The sequence below is a fragment of the Apus apus genome, chromosome 14, assembly GCF_020740795.1.
Source record: "Apus apus isolate bApuApu2 chromosome 14, bApuApu2.pri.cur, whole genome shotgun sequence".
NCBI classification, from domain to species: Eukaryota; Metazoa; Chordata; class Aves; order Apodiformes; family Apodidae; genus Apus; species Apus apus.
This window is the reverse complement of record NC_067295.1, coordinates 4,514,264-4,525,096: the sequence shown is the minus strand read 5'-3', so window position 1 is coordinate 4,525,096 and position 10,833 is coordinate 4,514,264.

Below are 10,833 nucleotides of genomic sequence, written 5' to 3'. Positions count from 1 at the left end.
TTTTTTAAATATTGGAAATGATGCACAGGCTGATGAGTAGTCTGGGGATTTCAGAACACAGAGAATCACTTTTGTTTTTCATGCAAAGGAGAGGGAGAAGAAGAAAACATATGAGATTGAGAAGCATATGAAAACAACTCAATCAAGTGCCAAAAAAAGGAAATCACATCACAATTAAACACAGTTAAAATCTAGCAAATTCCATGAAGTTATACTAGATAAACACAAGCCAAACTCATGCTAAAGTTTTCAGTTCAAGGACAGGCACAGATCCTCAAGCCTATGCTGTGACCTTTAAAGGTCCCTTCCAACACAAACTATTCTATGATTCTATTATTCAATATTAATATATCTTTCATCATATCAAACAATAAGGACCAAGACAAAAGTAAGCACTCAGGCACAGAAAAGTGTTTTCCAACATCAAAACCCCTCCCAGCTGCAGTGAAGGATGGACAAAGCAGACTTCATCCCACTGGAGAAAAGGCTGGACTCCTTACTGGCCAGGGATCCCCTGAAGCCTCCTGCCCCACACAGCAGCTGTGCAGCAATAAACCAAAAGCATTTTCATTCCGTTTATTGCACTGATCTCTCTACGTGGAGCCAAATTCTCCTTTTCCTGTTGAAGGCAAGTGATCATGCAGCAGCAGACCTCAGACATGCTGTGTTTTGTCCTTTTATCTCTTCTGTCTCATTTTGAACAAGGCACTGCTTACAGATAGCAGTGATGGACAGAGTGACCCTTTCTCTGGTGGAAAGGAAGACAGGGCAAAAAAAGTAATCTGATTTCATATGGCATAAATAGCCATATAGAAAACAAGTGTACAGGGTCATATATACCTAGCTGTATCTTCAAATATGCATTCCTAGCATACACCATATATAGGATGTCTTTATAGATTATACGTGTATGCATAGACATGTATAAATATAAATATGCATTCACACATTATTTATATAGTGGGCAATGCAAGAGTTCATACAGACTTTTTAAATGAAACTGTTCTCCCATATAAAATTGAAAAAGAAACAACAAAACACCAAACAAAACTTAAAAGGATCCACCAACATTTTCTGTTCTACAGTAGTAAATCATAAAACAAACGTACACATTGCATGTAGTACAGGGACACAGTTAAAACACCAATTTCAATTATAAGGCTGTTCACTGTTGTCAATCTCTCTATCATTTCAGCAGCATCTAATATATCCTGAGATCTTTAAATAGGGTACGATCAAAACACATTGCAAAAAAGCAATCAGAAGATTGTGTATGAACAAAAAGCAGCTAGGCAACAAGCCATAAATATCAAGCAGAGTTCCAGCCAGAGACTGCTGTGGTCCCTAGACACAGGAACACAAAACAGAGATCCTGTAGGGAGCCTTTGGTAAATTATGTCCCCAAGGGATGTTCCTCAAGACAGAACAGAAAACACAGAACAACCTATGCACCTTTATGAGACTGTCATATGGAAGGTATTATAAAAATGAAAAGCAGGATTGTTATTACCACTAGTCCTGGCAGCTGTGCAAACACAAGGAACCATCTGCTGTCGTTTTATAAGTGCATGGGTGAGCTGGGACAACAATGGGCTAAAAACATGATCTTCTTAAGTAAGTGAAGTTGGCTTAGTTTCTAATATTTCTATCAACGAATCTGGGGGCTAGGGTCATACTCTTGAGACATTCCCAACTTAGTTTCTGCATGTAGGTGTGCTATCAATGGTTTTTATGACTATAGCATTTAAGCCCTCAGGACAATGACTGCAGTCTACATATCTTAGGGGATGACTGGTCTCAAACATAACTTTATGGCAGATGCTGACCAACTCCACAACAGCCACTAAAAAAAGACAATGCACATGAAAAAAAGAATAACTTTTTTTTTCAGCCTACTCCACAACAATATCCCTTCTAAAATTCATACACTGTTTTGGGGCTTTTCTGCTTTGCTGGCTTTGACTTACATGCCATGTCAAACTACACCACATTAAAAGCATGCCATAGTCTTACAGCATGTAACACAATGTTGTAATTCCTACAACAGATACCCAGTTACTTTGGCCTGACTATTCCCTGCCTATTCACATGTAGGTAACATAAGCAGGAAGAAAAGCAGCTCAGCAACATACAAAAAGAGGAGGTTGGGGTTGTTTATAACATAGAGCAAGAAGCTACCTAAGTATTATTATTTCTTGGCAGTGTTGTTGTCTTATGGAGGTTACATCAGACAGTGGCTATTTATTCTGAAAATGGACTAAAAATTGTGGTACAGAGTGGAAATCACACCATACTAAAGAAAGAAGTAGGAACTGATTTATAGATCTTGGAAACTAAAATTCATGACTTAATACCCTGACTTGGTACTTCTATGAAGCTTAGCATTTCCAAAGAAGAGCACAAATATCACTTAAGTGATGCTCATGAATAATTTATTGTTGGAAATGACACAGCTCTTTCAGTGTATCACTGAATCTTCTACCTCATTTTTAAACTATGGAATTCACAAGGCATACACATAAGCATGTTCTAATCACTTCATAGGATTTCTGTTGTGGAATAGTCCACTACAACTTAGTGGAAGCTGCTTATCAAAAAATCCTTGTTGATTCTTCCTCATGAAGAGTACTGCTCAGACAAACAAGTTAAAACCTTATTTAACTGCCTTAAGTATGCTTCCTATGCATGCCTTAAGTATGCATATAAAAACGCACAAAACCTTTTAATTTTTAAAAGGGCACTTCCCCAATAAAATGTTGTGAAAATCTCATTAGCCTGATTAGTGACTTCTATGACAACACCTGGAAATCATTGCTGCAATGATTCATTTGTTACATGAACTCATTACTAAAAGAAATCAGAAGCCACAATATAAGCAGATTTTAAATAAAGGATCAGACGTTTACACAGAAATACCCATAATTACATCAGATAGAATTAAACCAATTACCAAGATAACAAACTCTATGCTTTGGGCCTTAACCCAACTTGGTGTCCATTAACACAAACACCTCATGTTGGTTTTTTCTACCTGTCACCAATGCATTTTATACTTGCAAACGTCAGATAGGATACAGTCTTAAATTAACAGCCAGTTTGATCTGTCATAGCAATTCTTAGCTCCTTAAAAAGGTAGAAGAGATTTTGTAATATTCATTGTGAAAGCTCAAATCAACTGGAATCAAGTAGTAGCAAAGTAATTATTTTTGGTCTAAGTTAATGTGCAAAAGCTTCAATAGTTTTAATAATTTAATTGAATTTCTTATCTGGTTTTTTAATTATTAAACATGACAACTGTGTGCAACACACTTAATTCATTCTCACTTAATTGGCATCTCAAATGTAATAATTGTGTTACCACACAAAACATTCTATATGACAATCTTTAAATGTTTTTTGTGCACCATATATTTTTTGAGCTACATGTATATTTTAATAAAGCTGAGTGAAAAATTTATAGAAAGCCCTTTTGCATTCTTTCAAGCATGAAGCTGCCTTACTACACATGAAGGACTACTCTGCAAAAGTGTGTAATACTATGACAGCTCCAGAATGATGTAAAGTGCACTGTACAAAAAGAAAAAAGTGCATTCTGCCTTATGTTAGTATACTCCACAGATTTTCCCCATTAAACTGAAAAAAAAATCCTTTATGTTGTTCTTCCTCCCTCCTCCTCTCCTTCACACAAATGGCACTAACATGACTGCACATACACGGAGTTTCTCGAACCTTAAACTTTTTCCACCTGCAGAGTAAAATGATAAATTACAGCCCCTGGAGGCTAACTACTGATACTCCCTTAGCACACGTGGCTAATAACAATATATAATTTCATGGCTAAATAGGAAGCCTGTAATTTAATCATAGGGTCCTGCTGCCATGTATAAATTGCTCCAGCTTGTATGATGTCAGCATTATACCTTCTTCTGAAATACAGAACAGTATTCAGGCATAAAACTTGTATTATTCTAAATGTACAAGGACTGTAAGGCAGTATCTACATAAACTAACCCAAAGGGAATATATCCTTTCTTGTCAGAGTTGCTGATGCAGTTCACCAGGCTGAGACATGTTTCCTGAAGGGTAGAAAGGCAAGTAGACTTACTCTACACTTGAAGATTAAGAGCTAACGCAAAGCAGACAAAATACATCTTATATCAAAGGTCACTTTTCTCTTATTGCAATTACAAGATCTTGTGTTTTGTACTGGGACAAAAAGATATCTGAATTCTACCTGGCCTTGTAATGTAACCCAGCACCTTTCCCATTCAGCAGTGTTTTCTTGTGACGTTTTACATACCAGCATAAAATTACATTTAGAAAACCGCAAATTCAGGGAAAGCCTAAAGGAACCAATGGAAAAGTATTAGGTCAACAAGGAAAAGAAGAAAAACAGTGAGAAGAGTAGGGTAGGAAGAAGAAAAACTTATTTCCCCTGCTGTGGATTTTTTTCCATAAGAAGTCCTCACACAAAGTTCAGCAAGTGTGATGTGCTGCACTATATAACATCTTCCCTGCAAACAGACCATGATACTGCCAGCTGACACCACAGGACTGCTATGGAGGGTGAGGGTTTCAAAAGTCTTCCAGAAAAAGTGTTACACTTAACACAGATTCTATTTGTGATTTTTTTAAAAAATAAACATTAGTTTGTTAGACTACCACATAACCATTCTTCCAATGAGTAACAGAGAGAGAGGAATTATAGTTTCTCACTATGTGAACAACAGTGCTTGGTCTTTTAACAGTTAGAGGAGATGAAAAAGGAAGCACTTCTCACAGTTCGATAGTTCAACTATTTTCTTTATTTAGGAGTTAGCACTGATGCCCTACTGCTCTTCAGGGAATTTTTTTCCAGGTCAATTCCAATCTAATGCTTCCACAGCAGCAGAATTAGCATTGTCTCTCTGTAACCCTCCCTTTCTCAGTGACCCTGGACATTTGCAATAGGATCTGCAGAATCTATAGAAAGGGAAACTACCCTGTGAACTGTGGTCTCTAGAGATTTAAAGAACATTTCCCTGAATATGAACAGATTCTTATTTCAGATTAATAACCAAGGAGAAAGTATGATGAATGGATATAATAACTCTTGCAATTTAGAACTGAAGCATAACTTAAAAAAAGTAAATCAGGTTAACTCCATGTGGCTGACATTGTGGTAGGAGCAATGGGAACCATAGCCTTCTCCCAGAGAAAGTATCTCTGAAGGGAAAGGCATTAGTCTAACTTTACACTCAGCTCCATTCTTATTCACTGTCTTTGAGGGGACCAACAGCTGACCCACCACTTGACCTACTGAATTTCACTGGGAATATATCTGTCTGCTTAATATTCTGTAGGGTTATCTATTCAAAGGTCCCATAATCGATCATAAATCTGAAGACAGACAGGACACACATTCTGTATTTACCTATCTCTGGGTTTCAACACAAGTACAATAAATTTGCACCTAAATTAAGATAAATCTGAGCATAAATGGCTTAGATCTCACTCTCACTGCCTGCCACCAGAGATGTAAAAGAGGCTGTAAAATGCTACTACCAGAATTCCATTGGCTTCTACTGAATCTCTCTCTCTGTAGATGTGTCTACTCCACACAGACATGAATGACCACAAAACAAAAGGCAACAACAACTTGAAAGGATTAGTTTAGTTATTATTTTCTGCACAAGTTATTCCTTCTGCAATTGTGTTCTTCAGAAATTACTCAGTTTGTATATGTTTATGCATACATAAAAACTTGGTTTATTGAAATGAATCTCATTTTGAAGCAGAATCATAAGGTAGAAGTCCTGCTTTTAGCATATATCAATGACAGAACTTGCTGTGTTTCACAGTCTCATCAACATGCAGTAAAGGTCTTTCAGCTTTAGTTCTAAAGCAATCATAGAATGATAGGATATCTCAAGGTAGAAGGGACTAATAAGGATCATCAGGTCCACCTCCCTGCTCATCACAGGTCTACCCAAAACTAAACCATATGACTAACAGAATCATCCAGATGCTCCTTGAACTCTGACATCACTCCTTTCTTTGCTTCATAGCCATATTTTTGATTGTGTTAACTAGTATTTTTATTTTCTTCCAGGCCCAAGCAGAAGCAAGTCAAAGTCCACTGCTTGCATTCTAATCTAATGCCAGCTGTTTTCATGTAGACTGGCTGTCAGCCAGGCTCCTGATGGATTCTTCTGTGGTTTGTGTGAACAGAGGTCACAGACTGAAGTCCTGGGGAAAACAAAAACTGCTTCAATGTTTGCTTAATAATATAGTTCCAAGATAATTGAGCAAGAATTTCTCTTTCAATGTACCTCCAAGACAATAAAGGTGGGCTGGGTTCAATATAAACTCTGATGTTCTAAGGGGAACTGCCTTGATTAAGGTTTTCCTCAATTTAGGGAGCTATTCTGAATTTGTGATCCGTATGTCTGTTAGTACTAAATTTTCTTCCATTATGCTCCTTAAGAATATGGAAAAGATTCTTGAAGTCTCTGATGATAATAACACTTCAAAATAATATTCTCTCTTGCTTCCTTTTTTTTTAATTCAATCTTTTTGCCCCAACAGAATGAACAATGGAAACATTATTCAATCCAGCTTGCATACAAAGATCATTTGACTTTGTACCACTGACACTTTAACAGGCTGATGTCACTAAAATTAATAAATTCCGTCCAACAGTTGGACCATAGCCACAGAAAAGTGTTATGAAAATATATGATGTAGCATATGTCAGTCATATATCAGGGTAGGAAGAAACACTGCTTTCCTCTCAACAGAGTGCCCAAGTGGAATTAGATAACATGAGACTTCCTTTTCCAGGAAGGACATTAGACTACCAGGAGATTTTTAGTGCATGAGAAAACTAGACAGGCAACTTACCCAGGTCTGTAAAATAAGTATATTTATAAGCATATTCTCTGCATAAATACTACCAACCTTCTTTTCACACAAACCTAAGAAGCCAAACATTGCCTTAATTATACAAATACTGAATCCACTGGGTTTGTTTCCTTGATTAGCTGAAGTCAATGGGAATACAAAGATAAACTAGGTTAAAACTAAGCTAAAAAATTACATTAGACTCCCTGGGAAATCAATATCATAATATATGCTTTCAAAATATACAGCTGTAGAGTTCACATGTAGATTATTTTCTATAGCTGGAATTTGCAGACTTGAATAGTATCTAAACCCACTAAATATTCTCAGGTTTGCTCTACTTTCTAAAGTTTGGAGTAATTCCATTCTACTACATCTGAGCCATTTAAAATATACATATTACATTATTGTGCTTAACCATTTTTGTATCAGCAAATTATTTAAAACTAAGACAATTGTAAACACCAAATTACGGGCAGAAGAACAAACAATGAACAAATCCGAATTGCATGCAAACACCACTTTATATACTGAGTTTATGCAACATGTCTCCTTGGCTCTGTAGCCACACATGGGAGATTAGAGGAGAGACACCTTTGTTTACTGTACGAAGAACTCAACTGTGTCATCCGAAGGAACTACTTAAGCTTCACTGGTGAACGAAATGCAATAATTTTACATTAGAAGGCCAAAGCATTCAAGCAGTCAAAATTCTAGTTGTTTTTTTTCTGAGTGTGCTTTTTTAAACTGGGAAAATATATTTGTGCTTGATGATCCTAAATGTCTTCCATCTCTTTGCGATGAAATCACCCAAAGATATAAATAAACTATTCTAAATAAAGTTCAGACTGACTGCAGCATATGTCTACTAATGTATGTGACTGTCAGCCAAAATAATTTAACCTCCAATAGAAGTCATTTTCATAAAATTAATTATTCCAATGTCAGCTAAAAGAGGCAGGTGCACTGTCACTATTCCTTCACCTAGACTTTTCAATGAACTTCTCAAATAGACAGCAGTTAGAAAACATTGAGGATAGGTCAATATTTGAAGGTTTTCTTTCTTTGCTCTTTTTAGGCTGTGAGTTTTGTTGGGTTTAAGTAAACTAAAGGATCTAGCAAGAAAAATAAAGGATTACTGAGCAATTTATATATAATACTATTTGCTATAAAAATATAAGAAGAAACTCAATGACAGAATGAAAAGCATCGAGCCTCATGCACCAGAACATGGAACTGAGATTCTGACAAGCACCTGTTACTTCAGGGATTTGGCTTTTGCCTGGCTTCTGAAAATTTGCCCAAATTTAGTTGCTGTAAATCTTTGAAAAATGAGCTTGTCTCCCTTCTCACTGGAGACTTGGATTTTAGCTGCCAGTGCCTGCAAAAGTCAATCAACATTGAGGACTGAACAGCTCAGTTGGAAGGGACTAAAGAGCATCCTCAGTCCAGCTGTGGCATGACACACACAGCAGCCAGACCTCACCAGACTTTCCAGTGCAGTTGCAGCTCCTGGCTGCTACAAATGGTCTGCTTCTAAGCTGAGGCATAAATGCTAATTCAGAGCTTGCATGGGAATTTCTGCATTCCAACTTGCTGTGCTATTCAGACATAAGCAAAGCAAGTATGACCACTCCTCTGCACTGAATGGGGCATGAAGCCCATGAGAAAGAAACAGCAGGCATGTAGCTCAAGTCTGCACTTTGTAAAACACGGAGCAAAGATGGGTAACAATTAATTACAGAGAAGCAGCTCACAGTTTCATAGTTCAGATGAAGTTGCCAATCAAACCTAAAAGCAACCACATGAGAAGAGACCATTTCAGGTCCTCAGCTGTGGATGCTTCCATGCCTCATAGATCAATTTAAGTCCAAATGTACTAATGTAATTTTCAAGGTTTGTAATTCTTGATTTTGGAATGACTATTACATTTTCCTGACATAAATATGTACATTTGTGTGGATTTTAAGGATGCTGATGTGTATCCTCAATCTTACTTACTTTCTGGCTTACTGTTTAGTATGGAGGATAACCAAAAAGGTTTGATTAACATAAAGACAATTTGCAAGGGATTGCTATAAGCTGGGTGTGAAGATATTTAGCCTAACAGCAATTTGTATACAGGAATATACATTAAACATATGGATAGAGAAAAATGGTGATGCTCTAGGCAAGGCTTTGCTATGGAATAAAGATCTCCTTCTGCACAGAAATACAATAGTTTTCTAACATTGCAACATTCCAAGAGAGAATTGGAGCATAAACTATGCAATTCTACAAAACTGTTGAATTGCACACTTGAGACAGTAAATATGGAGAGCATGATAGACAGAATTTTTATTCCAGAAAAATTATTTTGTGTTGATATTCTGTGTCCATGATGAATCCAAACAGCTGCTCCGAGGCAAGACCCCAGTGAAATCAAGCTGTCAGGTTTAACATAGATATTCTATGAAAATAACTTTAATAAATAAATTAAAGATCATGACTACTTGCAAACTAGGCTATTCACTATTGTACAGGCAGTTCAGGCATTTTTTTATCTCTAAGATAGCAGGTTGCCATCGGACATATGCAGGGTTAGCCTCATTACCAGCAGGATAAACAAAACAATGTTCCCCAATCTTTAAATCCCTTTCCTGTCTATTCTTCACAAATTCAAGGCAGAATGAACCTGTTGTGCTGTCAGCATACTAGATGGAGTTTGAGTCCTATCAATTTGTTGGACTAAACCACTCTGTCCAGAGAATACAGCTTCAGGTTTGCCTAAAGCACTTCCCTGCTTTATTATTTGGAGAATAAAAAGAAATGTGGGGAAATTAATGTCTTACTTAGCAAAACACAAGTTGCAAGCCACAAAAATATAATTTTCCTATTTTAAAGCACTTATATGCTCTTAATTCATTTGCATCCCAAAGGGTAAATATTATTTTAAAGAATAGTCCCTCAACCTCTTAACATGCTGGATTCTGCTACTGTTCTGCCTAGGCTGATACAACTTCCTTGGAAATGAACTGTTATTCACAAAAATAATATTTTTATTTCTTGGTTGCTATAATTTTGAAGCAGAAAAATATAGTATATTGTATTTCTCTGGGCACTCAAAGGAGAGAAAAAGACCTGAATTGTAAATGGTATGTAGCAATTTCCCAAAACTAGGTGTTTTGGTTTTGTTGGTTTTATAGTTGGAAAAATACAGAGTTTAGGGTTTTTTTCTTGTTTGGTGTTTTTTGTTTGTTTGTTGTGTTGTGGTTTTTTTTCTAGAACAAAACTTGAAGTCAGTTTCCCAAAGCACTTTCTTTTCTCAGAGAAACAAGGAAATAAGTGGAACAGAGCTTTCAGGCATTTGGATGTTGTTATGAGAACTACAATCTGACAATTGTAGGTATCAGTAAAAAATGCTATTTTTTCCAAATTAATTTGGGTTGGTCACTCTTCACAACACTAAAATCAATAGGTACTTGATACAGAAGTCACATGGATTTCTTTCCACACAATTGAAACCATGGTTTATATTTGATAATAAAGACCTTATTTCCTTTTGTGTGTGATACTGTAAAAACATTTTAATTCTAGGCTTGTACACAGATTGTTAAATAACCTGCATTTGTTTTTTCTTGTTCTGAGATTAGAAGAGTCTATGTCAAAATGACAGGCTAGCAATTAAGTCATTACTTAACATCAATAAGATTGCAAGAATCAGATCCTTAATATGTCTATTTGAGGCACAATTTTGAATTAAGGGGAATAAAAGAAGCAACAGATCAGAGCTGTTGAACACATACTTAACTTTAAACTTGCTCTTAATTACTGTGTTAAATATAGGCCACCAAAACTAAAAACCTTATTCTGCAGCAGTATCTGGTTTACAAATGAGTGCCCTACACAAATCAAACTGCAGTAGGAGATTGTCTTAATAAAACACAGGCAATATGGAGTTTAATTAAAGCA